The 13054-nt window shown below is 38.1% G+C and overlaps 1 pseudogene; it reads right to left on the bottom strand.

Moving 5' to 3' along the window:
- Nucleotides 1-10598: 10598 nt before the first annotated feature.
- Nucleotides 10599-12824, bottom strand: LOC149239730 (uncharacterized; annotated as a pseudogene).
- Between the last annotated feature and the right edge of the window lie 230 nt (nt 12825-13054).

Raw genomic sequence — 13054 nt, 5'->3', positions numbered from 1 at the left:
CTTTTTTTAGAGATTAATATTTGGTATGCTCCCTTGGGTTGTGGAAAATTTCTAAGTTGAAATCACTGGGATATTAGTCTTCCATTGGAGTAATTTTTATTTAGTTTGGTGAGACAGATTTATGCCCAAATCAAAGAAAAAAATTGGTTGAAATTGTATCTTTGGCTCATCACTGCATTATTTGTGAAGTTTGTTTTCAAGGAATATCTAGGGTTTGCAGAAGGTGTGATTTTGAAGCTTGACATTGAAAAAAAAAATTAGAGAAGTACTAGCAAATCTTAGGACTATAAACAAGGTTGCAAAAGATATACATTTGTGTATTTGTGGCATCATCAGATTTTTAGGCAATAGTAGACATATCCAAATCATATCAGAGTCTTGAGAAGAAGCTTCTCTTTAGCATTAAACACTAAGGAAAAGTCAAATCCTAGTGAATATAGCTTCAGGAAAGTAGCTTAAGGTACAAAAGTTGCACAGATATTTGCTCAATTTCATCATCACATCATTTGGCAATAGTTTTGAAGAAGTATGGTTTTCAATGAATATCTGAAGGATTGACAGGAGAGAGGCATGTTGATCTGAGAATCATTTATGATGTCGGTGTTATATTTTGTATGTTTGAATAACCATGCTTGATTAATGCCAAGGTTATGTCATGCCCCTAAGTATTGACAATACCTAGGGCTTGGAAGTTGATGTATTTAAGAGTTTTGGCATGGTACAAGTAAAAAGGATGTAGATAACATTTGTTGCTTGATCTATTTTATGTTTAATCTTCTACCTGATCTATAAGGCTTGCATTGATAAACATTCATTTTTAGATAATTGTTGCAGTGGTTTCACAATATTGTCTTAATGACTTGACCTTATCTCAGAGGTTCGAGGTAGAGATTAGAGGTTGTTGAACTAGGGTTTTAGTTGTAAAAGTCATCCGCTAGTTGAAATGCAACATTTGTATTGAAATATAGGATTTTCTTATGAGAGTGGACATGAAATAGTTTGTCATGTGTAGGATGAGATTATGATACTAAGGTTTAATAGGGAGAGTTGGCATTGTTGATGTTGTTAGAGGAATGTTTAATATTACAGTGAGATTATTTATTTACCTTGAAAATATTATAATTAAGGTGAGAAGAGACAGGTGTACATCTATGAAACGTAGTTTGTTGTGATGAGTTGAAGGTTGGAACCTTTAGGACAAGTGGCTTCTTGTTGAGAAAGGTGGTAGGGTGGTGCAAGGCAGGAGAGTGGAGTCTCCTTCAGGTTGGAACTTGATATTAATTTAGGGTGGTAGGGTGGTGCTAGGTCAAGTTGCAGCCTACATAGGGCATTGAAGCATCCTTCCAATTGGAGTTGGTAAATCCAATGTGTTGGAGCATCCTTCGGGTTGGAGCATGTAAACTAGGGAGTTGGAGCTAGTAGACAAGGTGTTGGAGCATCCTTTCAGTTGGAGATGATAAAATTGGAAGTTGGAGCTTCCCTTTGATTTAGTCTTTTGAAGACTAATATTAAGAACCATTCAGTGGTTTTTCTCCCGGAAGGGTTTCCGCCTAAAAATTATTTGGTGTATTACCTTCATGTCATGCATTGTTGAATGATGTTGTTTATTTTTCATGTGATGTGATGTTAATTTATGTTTGAACTAATGCTAATATGAATTTAATAATCTGAAGATTAAAAATTAACTAATTTAAGAGAAATATTGATTCACCCCCCTCTCATTATTTCCAACACAATCAAGTTTATAAACTCTAACTAAAACTTTCATAGGCACCAACCTATGAGAAACAGAAATCCCCCAATTAAGCACCAACTCAATAAATTCATGGACACCAACCCAAAGGAGAAACCAATCCCCTACTAAGCACCAACTCAAACTTCTTAAGCACCAACCTAAAAGGAGATTACATTCTCCTTCCTAGCACCACCCTACCATCTTGATAACGTAAACGTAGATCCAAGCCATGGAGTCAAATTTCTCATTCTAGATAGGCCAAGTAAAACAAATGCTGCGGAAAATGGAATTTATGGAAACTAAAAACAACAAGATCCATTCAAAAATACACACCCTCTCTGCTAGAGTTTTGGAGGTGGAAGGGGATAATTTATCCCTTAAGAAGATAGTACATGAAAACAAAGAGCAGGAAATTCTTCATCCTCCAAATGATACGTTGCATGCAGAAATTCTCAACCTAAAAGGCAAGCAAGAAGAAATTCGATCCCAATAGGCCACCTTCAAACAAGAAACTGAGACACAAATCAATTCTTGGGCACAGGTGGTTTAGGAAAAGGATAAAACTCCTACCCCTCTTGCAGCAGTTGAGGAGATGGTACAAGAAAAACTTGTGGAAGAACACACCAGACAGGAAAGAGAGTTGAATCTCAAAGTGAGAGGTCTCCCCTTACCTCACCCCTCTTGGGATCTTATGGAAGTGGGAGCTAAGTTCCTTCGGGATACCTTTAGCCTCTCTGATATAGCTCTGGACAAAGCCTAGTTGGGCTACGACTCCACTCTCTTCCTCACGTTCCGGACTCCATCCGATCAACTTCGTGCCCTAAGGGCTACGAGAAATTTATTTTCTCTCCCCAATAGGATTTTCTTGGATGAGGACCTCACTCGAGCATAGGTTATGGAACTTGAACAATCCAGAGAAAAGTTATGGTAGCACGACAAGCAAGGAAATCGGTAGTTAACAGGAATCTCCAGGAAGTCCTTCAAGACTCCTCCCCACTTAGGTGGGAACCCCAAACTGGAGGTTCCAAATGACTGGCCCGCTTGGGGAGATGACAGGGTACAAGAATTTCTATCTGTTGTTGGAATGGCAATGGATCTTTCTGATCATCATTGAGACTCTTGTGTGAAGCTCATGGATCAGCAAACATCCTCTTTGTGACCAAGACTCATGCAAGCCATGTTCGACCTCTCCAAGATATTGCAGGTTACCATTGGTTCTCAGTTTGCAGGAGGGAGACGAGGAGCTCGGGAGGGGTCAAAGGATCAGGTGTAGTCTCTTGTTTGGTTAGTGACTCACTCTAGAACAGGGTATCTTTGGTAGCCAAAGATGAGTTTTCCAGGTTTATGTGGATTCAGATTAGCGTCGGAGTCTCTCATCTGAGAGATATCTACATTGCAGTCTATTACTTTCCCCCAGCCTCTTCACCATTTTCTATCTATAATGGCTCAAATAGGGACCCCTTTATAGACTTGTACACCGACATCACCCAGTACTCTATTGATGGTGAAGTCATCCTCCTAGGTGACTTCAATTCTCATACTAGAGATCTCCAGATCCTTCTCCACGATTGATCAAAGGATATGTTTTGTACCCAGGGGATAGATCCATATTCAATAGGGCTTCATTGAATGTCAGATGATGCTTTGGGGCCCCCCAAATTTTATGGTAAGCATCTATTGCAGTTGGGGGAATCACAGGAATTTTTTATTTTAAATGGTATCCCCTATTTCCCAAATTCCCTCTTTTTCACATGCCGACCATATGGAAGGGGTATGAGAGTAGTTGATTATTTCCTCGCTAGCCAGAACTTTCTCCATTTTATTCGCCATCTCTCGGTCTCCCCCATCCCCCTTGTTGATCATGCACTTCTTTCCTTCTCTCGCTGGTATGACCCTCCCCTTCCACCCCATCCTTCCCCTTGGGGCCCACCCCAAACCACCTTTTGATTTGACAAAGGCGACCTTGACATCTTCTCCTCTACCCTACGCATGATGCTTCCATCAAAGACCCAATTCTCCTTGCTTGTTTATGCTTCCACTAAATATACTTGTCCTTCATCTTCCATTTAGAAAGCATCACTCAAATCCCTCTCCCACTCCACTTGTTCCACTTCCATCTCCCCAAAAGTTGGATCTTGCCTCATGAACAAATGGTATGATGACAAATGCAAGACTCTACATCGAGAACTTCAATATGCTTTCACCCATTCTCAACCCTTCAACCTCGACCTCAAAGCTTCTTATCATCGTCTCCTACATCGCAAGAAATGACTCTTTGTCTCTCATAGAAGACAAGAACTTTCTACTCTCCTTGCCCACTCCCCTAAACAATTCTGGCATACCATCCTTCCCCAATGCTCCCCTCTTCCATCTAACCTCGACCCTACATCCATGTTCTCTCACACTTCCAACCTTTATGATATTTTGGGGAAGGCCCAAATTCATGTTACCTCCCCACCCTCTTCATATTACCTATTCTCATACAAAGATATTAGAGAGGCCATTTGGGTGATGAACAGCAGCAAAGCAGTCGATGAGGAAGGCTACCAAGCAAATTTCTTTAAGCATGATTTCTGTTCTTTGGTTAGCTACTTGGTTGATCTCTTTAACCATGTAGTCTGTGAATTTTTTCCATCGGCATGGTCACACCACATCATCCTTCTGATCCACAAATCAGGTTGTATCTCAAATCCCAATAACTATAGAACGATCATGGTGGGCCACACATTCTTGAAGTTGTATGATAATGTCCTACATAGGAAACTCTCCAGTGACCTTGAGAAGAGACAACTCAAAGCTAGGGGACAGGTAGGTTTTTGACCTACTCATGAGACCATTGACCACATCTTCACCCTCCACGCCATGATTGAGGAGGCATGACATCACTCTTCGGAAGTCTATTGTTGTTTCATATATTTTAGAAAATATTTTGAATTTGTACCAAGGGAAGCCTTACTCTAGAGACTTGAAGATATTTGAATCTCGGTGACCCTGTTGACAACTATTACGCGCCTTTATGAGTCTATCCTTGTTTGTCTTCGCACAGCTCATGGGATGTCTGATTTCATTCGTATCACTGTTAGGGTTAAGCAGGGTTTTCCACTATCCCCTACCCTATTTGGGATCTATATTGATGAGTTGGAGGAATTTCTACACGAGAATGTCCAGGACATCGATGGTTTCCTTCTTCACCAGGTTTTGATATCTATTTTTGTCTTTGCTGACGACGTGGTCCTCCTCTCCTCATCCCTAGAAGGATTACAGAGGCCAAACTCCATGTGGGTTATATTATTTATGGCAGCTGATATTTTTATTGGATCCCTCTCATTGAGAGGTGTAGGATTGATCTAAAGATCATCCTATTCCGATAAGTATTTATGAAGTTATGAATTTATTTATGTTATGGACAAATTGTTAAGTCGACCAGCATCTTACATGGGCTCAGAAGCCCAATAGACGTGTCTATTCATCATCTACATTTTTAGTATAAATAGGTGTGGATTTGAAGTCATTAGAGACACACACTTCATGTGATCTCCTCCTCTCCACGTTTTGGGTTTTTGGTGAAGGAGAGACACAATGAAGATACGCTGGCCTTGTATGATGCCCTAGCTTATACGCAGATATGGAGACACTATTATACGTTGTTAATAGAAGACCTTATACGCTGCAATGAAGACTCTATACGTACAGAAATGGAAACATTTACGTGATGCCTTATCTGTTGGCAATGGAGACTATATATGCACAGCACTCTATACGTTGTCATGCATATACGCAGCAACTATATGCACAAAAACCGCATGAAGCTGAGCCGCAGTAAAGGGTAACAAAGCTGCAGTAATGATGGAGACGCAGTAAGGGTAACAAAGGCCGCAGTGAAGCCCTAGCCGCAGTAGCCGCAGACACCTAGCCGCAGAGAGCCAAGGTATATGAAGCCGCAAGAGCCGCAGGCATAGAAGTATGGAAGCCGCAGTGATAACGTAATGACCGCAGGCATAAAAACACAGTTGGCTGCAGTCATAAAATAGAGCCGCAGTCAAGGGTTTGACTGCACCTCGCTATAGCAGTCATAAACTCGGGTGCCTTACGAATGTATCACTGTGTATCCTAGCAGCCTTAGCGTATATATATATATATATATATATATATATATATATATATATATATATATATATATATATATATATATATATATATATATATATATATATATATATATATATATATGATAGCACTCAGTCTAGTCATGCAAAGATCTGGCCGCAGTTAAACAAGAGAGTGTATCTACTTATTACGCAGCCCTTATTCACTGCTCTAGGAGGCCATAGTACGTTGGTCTTAGATACCCTACATCAGCATATCCTTTGAGTATTGTATGCTTGAAGGAATCTGGAACAGAGCCTAGCTGCTTTGCTAGGCTGCAAGCCATAGCAAGCAGCTAAGGCTGATGACAGTGTTATAGTGTTGCAGCATGATGGGAATGGGCAGCATGATGAGTAATGATGTCAAGAATAACAGTGATAGATGCATTCTCTGTACAGGAAACATGATGATGAATGAAATAGTGGGCATGATAAATAATGAGCAGCATGATGATGAGAGCAGGAGCAGCTCAGTCATCAAGGTTCAACACATGTGACAGTACAACATGGTGTCACACAGTTATGTGCAGCAAATGGACGAAAGGCAGCACTACGATAGGTGAAGCTGTCACCTTGGAGAATCAGTTGAAGCAGAATGTCTTCAACTGATCTCATCGTTATAGGAGATGATCTATGCTCAGATCTAGATAAGTCAAAGTGTTGACTTCTGTTGTAAATGTACTATCTCTCTCTCTACTGAACTTTGAAGAACATAAAAGAAGAATTGATCAAGGGTTTCCCCACATTGGGGTTTGTCCCTGGCTGGCGCCACATCTTGTGTCCTCTTGTCTTGGCTTGTCTTCTACAATTTATATTTATGTTCTATTGCAGTTTACTTTATGCTAATGTGATTGCTAATTTGGAAAAGAAATTGAAATAAATTGCTCTAGCATAGAACATACCAAAAATTAACAATTTTTGTCTTTGCTGACGACGTGGTCCTCCTCTCCTCATCCCTAGAAGGATTATAGAGGTAGCTGGATGCCTTAACTTTGTTTTGTGATCTTCAACATTTGACGGTCAACCTGGATAAAACCAAGGTTATGATCTTGAATGGGTTCAAGAAAACTTTAGACCTTCACTTCCTATTCAGAGGGGAGGAGGTTGAGATTACCAACACATGTACTTACTTGGGGGTGCGATTCTTAGGTCCTTGTTTCAATTTGCGACTAGCGCTTCATACTTGGATCAACAAAGGATATGGATCCTTAGCCCTTCTCAAGAGAGTGCTTTCAACATCACTTTTAGGACATCTCATCCAAGATGAGCCTCATGGACACCTTGATTCATCCCACTGTTCTATATGGCTCAGAGATTTGGGGACCATCTTTACTTGAATCAGATTAGGCTTCAGCTAAGAGAGTCTAGATTCTTCTTCTCCACCACATCATTAGATGCAAACAGACAGTACCTCAACACATCATCCTTGCAGAGTTTGGAGCTCAGCCCTTTCGACTTGAGATAGTCTTTAGATTGGTCTCATTCTTGTATCGTGTTCGAGGCTTTTCAAACTCGATAAAGAGTAGGAACCAATATCCTTACTTGGCATATTTCTCTTCTGAGATTATTCCTTTTCTACTCTATATGTTGGTTTACAGGAGTTTCAGATCTCTTAGATTCAGTGGGCATTCAGTTGGATCATCTCCCTCCTTTCCGATATTCCTTAGAGGCTCTTGGTCACCTTTTACCTACTAGACAGGAGTTGAACAAGATCATCAGGGAGGACATCTACAGGAAATTTTCCCAGGTTTCCCGGGTCAATCCTCTAGGAGGGTTGCACCCAAAGATGGCCTTCTACGTTGAGCACTTCTTGGAGTTGAGAGACATATCCATTGTTCAACCCCAGTATACATTTCTCCACTGGATGCATGCTCTTCACATCCCTCTAGGCCAGTTCAAAGTAGGTTTTCATAGACTTTGGGTAGAGACAAACCACCAGATTGATAGACCAAACAGAATATGTCAGGTATGTCATTTACAGGAAGTGGAGACTGAGGTGCACTTCATTTTTGAATGCCCTGTCTACTATGAGATCAGAGGAAGGTTCCATTACTTGTTCAGAGATTCTCAAACCCTCGCTGACTTTTTTAGGTATCTCGATCAAAGATGTTTGGCCCTATATATGAAGGAGGCTCTCATGTTCCGAGCCCATATTCTTTAACCTCCCATCAAACCAGACCCCACACAAAGGATCATGACATTTTTCAGGGTACTACCTTCAGACAGGGGTAGCAAGAGACCAATTGATACTAGTTCATATCCAAACTAGATCAGTGAGGATTTGTGGGACCTCACCCCGCCACATGAGATTTCAGCAGCAAATCTATCTCAGATCCATTCCTGGGAGAGAGACTAGGTCCTCCAAATCTCAACATTGCACGAACTCCCCCAGGAAACAATTTAGTGGACAGTCCACACTTTCCACCGGCCCTTCTTCGGGTCAGTGTACTTTGTGGAGTTTTCTTCAGTGTCCTTCATCAGCCTCAGATGTTAGGAGAGATGGGTTTGATCCTCAGACCCATTAACTCTTGGTTCTTCTCCGCCATGGCATTCCATACATTGTATCTTTTATGTTCCTACATTGTACCTTTTATATTCATTGTATTCTTTTATAGGGGACTGTTTGGTTCTCCCGCATTCTATGGACATCATTGTACTCAATATTCCCTTTGACCTACTTTGTGGTCAATAGTTGGACATAAGTATAATTATCTTATCTTATCTTATCTTATCTTATCTTATCTCAACCTTGATAACATAAGGAGATAAAACTCGTTACCCTTGATCACTAGCTTTCATCTATTGTCTTCTTCATAGGGACATGCTCTAAGTCTACTAGATCACCCTCATCTTCCTTCTATCATCTTCATAGGATATTTTTAAGTCATTTCTGCAGCAGAAGCATCCTTTCAATAAACCCTAACTTCAACAAGCTAACAACTAGTAACTTCACCAGAATTTGTGCCAAAATTGCTTGAAAATTTTCTCCATAACCTTCACTAGAGAATACTAAAACCCTTGCTAAGATTAGCACAAGAATTTATATTAGAATGCCTCAGATCTTTCGCTCTAGTGACTAAGAAAATTTGTTGGGGTTTGCACGATAATTTTTGCCATAGAAAACCATAAAATGGTTTGCACGATAATTTTTGCCATAGAAAACCATAAAATCTTTGTAAGATTCTTCTTAAACCATGTTAATTTTGTTCATAACCCTTTGCATCTACCTCAAAACACTCTTATTATCCAATTTGGTAAAAATGGCAAGTTCAATCATGTATTTATACACATCCATCCACATTTTGGAGTTGACCTGTAATTCATTCTTGGAGCCGACTTGTAAGACTTTGTCCATTTCATTTGGTTATGTTATCGTAGTAACTACAAGTCTCTATAAATGAGGTATAATGTTATCTGTAAAATTCAACCGAAGTTTAATGCCATTGATAACTCAAATTTTGGGAGGCATTGAACAACAAAAGTGTAACTACTTGGCAGGATGTTACCGTCATGTTTATACACTTGGGGTCAAAGTGGGAGATGATATCGCAGGTGCCCAATGAAAACATCCATATAATTTTACGATTTTTATGTTTGGTAAAATAGAAGTGCTTGAAAGGATCAACGCAAGCAAGAATCGCATAGGGTAGACTAACTTCATACCATTGATAAGTTGGTCATATTGTCGTATTCAACATTAAAACAGAGAAATATATTCTAATATTTTCTTTCAAAATATCATGAAAGATAGATTGAATTTCCTAGGCAATGGAAAAATCATTAACCATGCCCTCCATCTTGGATGTAAGTTGTGAACCACACTAAACCTTCAACTTTGACAATAAACTATGGTCAGGACTTTCATTTACTTTTTTGTTATTGAATAACAAACTGCGAGAAATTTTTTCCCTGCAAATTTTAGATAATAAATATTTATCATCTGCATAGTTAACAAGCTTCACCACTTTTTCCAACTCAATGTTAATATGTTTGTCTTCATGAGACATCCCTTTTAACTAAAGTATTACAAAATATAGCCAACAAATTTGCAACGACAATTCCTGCAACTTATTTATTGCATATTACAACGAATTCTTGTACTAGAGCATTTCCAAAAAGATTATTGTCTTCAAATGCATTCTTCACAAAATCCATATATTTTCATGCAATTCCATAACCTGGTGCACAAATGAATCAGAATTTTCTTGTATGCCCTCTGTATCTTTAGCTTTTATAGCATCTTCTAAGCATTTAATTACTATCATTCCTTGGCTAGTTATGTGTTCTGAAAAAGTATTGGCTATTGGTTCCAAACCCTTTGATATTACACAAAATAGCATTTACATCCTTGAAAGATCTTTTTTTTCTCCTTTAGCAAGGCATGGGAGCCTGATTCCTTCAGAAACCTCTTTTTTTGGATAGGTTTTGACATCAATGACAACTTCTTTCAACCATCTAACTCTAACCATATTTGGTTTTGATAATGGTTGGCCCTTCCTTTGACATCAATGACAACATCTCAACAATCTCCCCCTTTGTCATTGATGGAAATACTCCTACCATTTCCCCCTTTCAGTATTCGCTCCCTCTTTGACAATAATGGAAAATGGGGTGCTCCCATAACACTATCTATCATTTTTATTACATATTTACAATACTTCTTGACATGTGTTCCCCCTATCTGAGTCATCTCCTTTATTTATTTCATTGTAACCTTCTCAATCTCCTGTTGGGCTTATGCTTGAAATTTTTATCTTCTCATCTAGATTCAAGATAGGTTCATCAACATTTTTACTATCAGCATCCAAAACCTCTCCAAAAGTTGGATGTTGGGCAAACCCACAAGAATCCATTACTGCCCTGCACCTATTCTTACAAGGAAATCCTAAGCTTGTTTCTTGGATGATGCGTGGCAACACTTGTTGTAAGGAATTAGTTTCGAAATACTCCTTTGATGTGATGAATGATATAAGAGGAAAATTTCATTGAGTACTTTATCAATGGTCCCACAGGGAGGTGTGTTGATAGCACACTAGAACTTCTCAAAGTTATCTTGGTAATTAGCACAATCTATAAGTCCTGCTCCAACATATCATTGCAATGATAGACATTCAAAATAACTTTTGTAGTGAAGGATTTAAAAGCACATTCAATAGGTTTGGTTTTAGAATCGCGGGACTTTGTGTTATTAGAATAATTTGGTGTAGCCAAAAAGGCATTTGAATCTCTGAACACATTGCATTATATTGCATTATGTTTTGCATATTGTTGGGGCAAAGTGATTGCCTATCATTTAATTTGTCAACCCGGGGGTTTCGTAAACTTGTGAAGCATGCGTGCACTGTATGTGCTAGAAATTGTCTTTCAGTTTAGATCAATCTAACTACAAAATAACGAAAACCAATTCATCTAATCTATGAAATCAAATAATGAAAATGAAATTCAACTAACCTATGAAATAAAAAACAACTAATGTATGCTTAGTTACTCCAGCATTCAATTATGAAGTGTTACCTTCTTGAGATGATGTGTAAGCAACTATTTATACTTTAACTTCTAATGTCCTAGAAAAGCAAGTAAAGTGTGCAGAAAATAACTCAGTAATTACATGTATCAAATATTCAACCATTCAATCTTGAAATATGATTAAATCAATTTCTTAGAATGATCTTTAGGAATATCAGTTAATGCAATTAAATGAGGATCTTAAAAGCAAATATAAAAGCACGAAAAAGTAAAGCTCAATGATTGCATAGGTTGAACATTCAATCACCCAATTTGAACTCACCTTCTTGGCCTGATCCTTTATTCAATTATACAATGAATTGATGGTTTGATCTAAGAAAGTAAATAATAGAAAAACTATGAGCCCTTGCCTCAAACTTAATCCAATTAGAAAATACATAAATCTTCCCTATTGAAATGTTTTTAGAAAAGCAAAGATTACATAGTCATTCTAAAACTAATACTAAGAAAGAAAATGAACTTTAAACTATAAAAGAAATTAAATCTCACAATCATTAGATGGCCATTCCAATGGTGTATGAGGATAGCAAGTGAAGAAGCTCCATATGCAAGCAAAACTAAATCTTCAAATCTCCAAGTATAAGCTCCAAATTCTATATTAAAAACATGAGCATTTCTCCAACTTTGCACATGCCTTTCAAAGGAGAAAGCTCTCCTATTTATAAAAAAACATAAGAAGCTACCCTATTTAATGAAGATCCACTAAAATCTCATATAGTAACAACAAAATAGCTCATAATGAGACACATATCCCTTAAGTGTCTCATAGAGTTCTAATTCAAATAAGAAATGATGAGACACCTCATAGAGTTACAATCCAAATAGGACACATATCCTTCTTTGACCTTTATTCAAATCTCCTTTGAAGGGAATTCGAATTTGAGCATTGGAGGCCACATAAGGGTGCCTTGGAAGCTTCCAAATGACCTACACATGTCATGAAACTCAAGCCACATATATAGATACATGAAACCATGTTAATTTCCTAGTTTTTAATCATAAATTCACTTTAAACACATAAAATAAATAACTTTTGTAAATAAGGATCCTAACCCATATATTTATGAAAATGGTGTCTAATGAAAGGTTATATGGTTATGGAGTTGCGACATGTGAGTGAAATAGTGGCGATAAAGGTGAAAGTGTATGTCATTTTGAAGACATTTTGGAGGCCCAACACATATACTTTACCAACTTCTTTCAGAAAAACATTTTATGACTATAGTGTCAAAAGGGAAATGTCTTCAACTGATTTCTGATTGGATGGAATCTAAATCTAGCAAGTGCAGACTATTTCTTTCCAACAGTGATGTCCATGTGCATATGGTGATAAATATCAGCATAAACTTCATTAAATTCCTATGTAAATTTCCCACTATTATTGCTACGGTGGAGTGATTTTGACCCCTATACTTCATTGCACCAATTGCATCTTGAAGTTTTATATGAAGATACACATAAACTAGAGAGACCAGAAAAATAATCCTCTAAAAATAAATCACAAACATGCTTATCCCAAATCAAATGGAACAACTCCTTTATTGACAATCACATACTAGTGATTGTTGCATTCAGGTTACCACAATCCAAACAGATGGATAAATATTTTTGCAACAAATGTTGACATTGCTCTGGCCCAAATCAAGCA

This window comes from Pinus tabuliformis, chromosome 8 (genome assembly GCF_031772625.1).
Source record: "Pinus tabuliformis cultivar Carrire ecotype Pingquan chromosome 8, CPIR1, whole genome shotgun sequence".
In the NCBI taxonomy this organism is placed as follows: domain Eukaryota; kingdom Viridiplantae; phylum Streptophyta; class Pinopsida; order Pinales; family Pinaceae; genus Pinus; species Pinus tabuliformis.
Note: the sequence above shows the minus strand (reverse complement) of the source record. Positions and strands in the feature narration are given on the sequence as shown.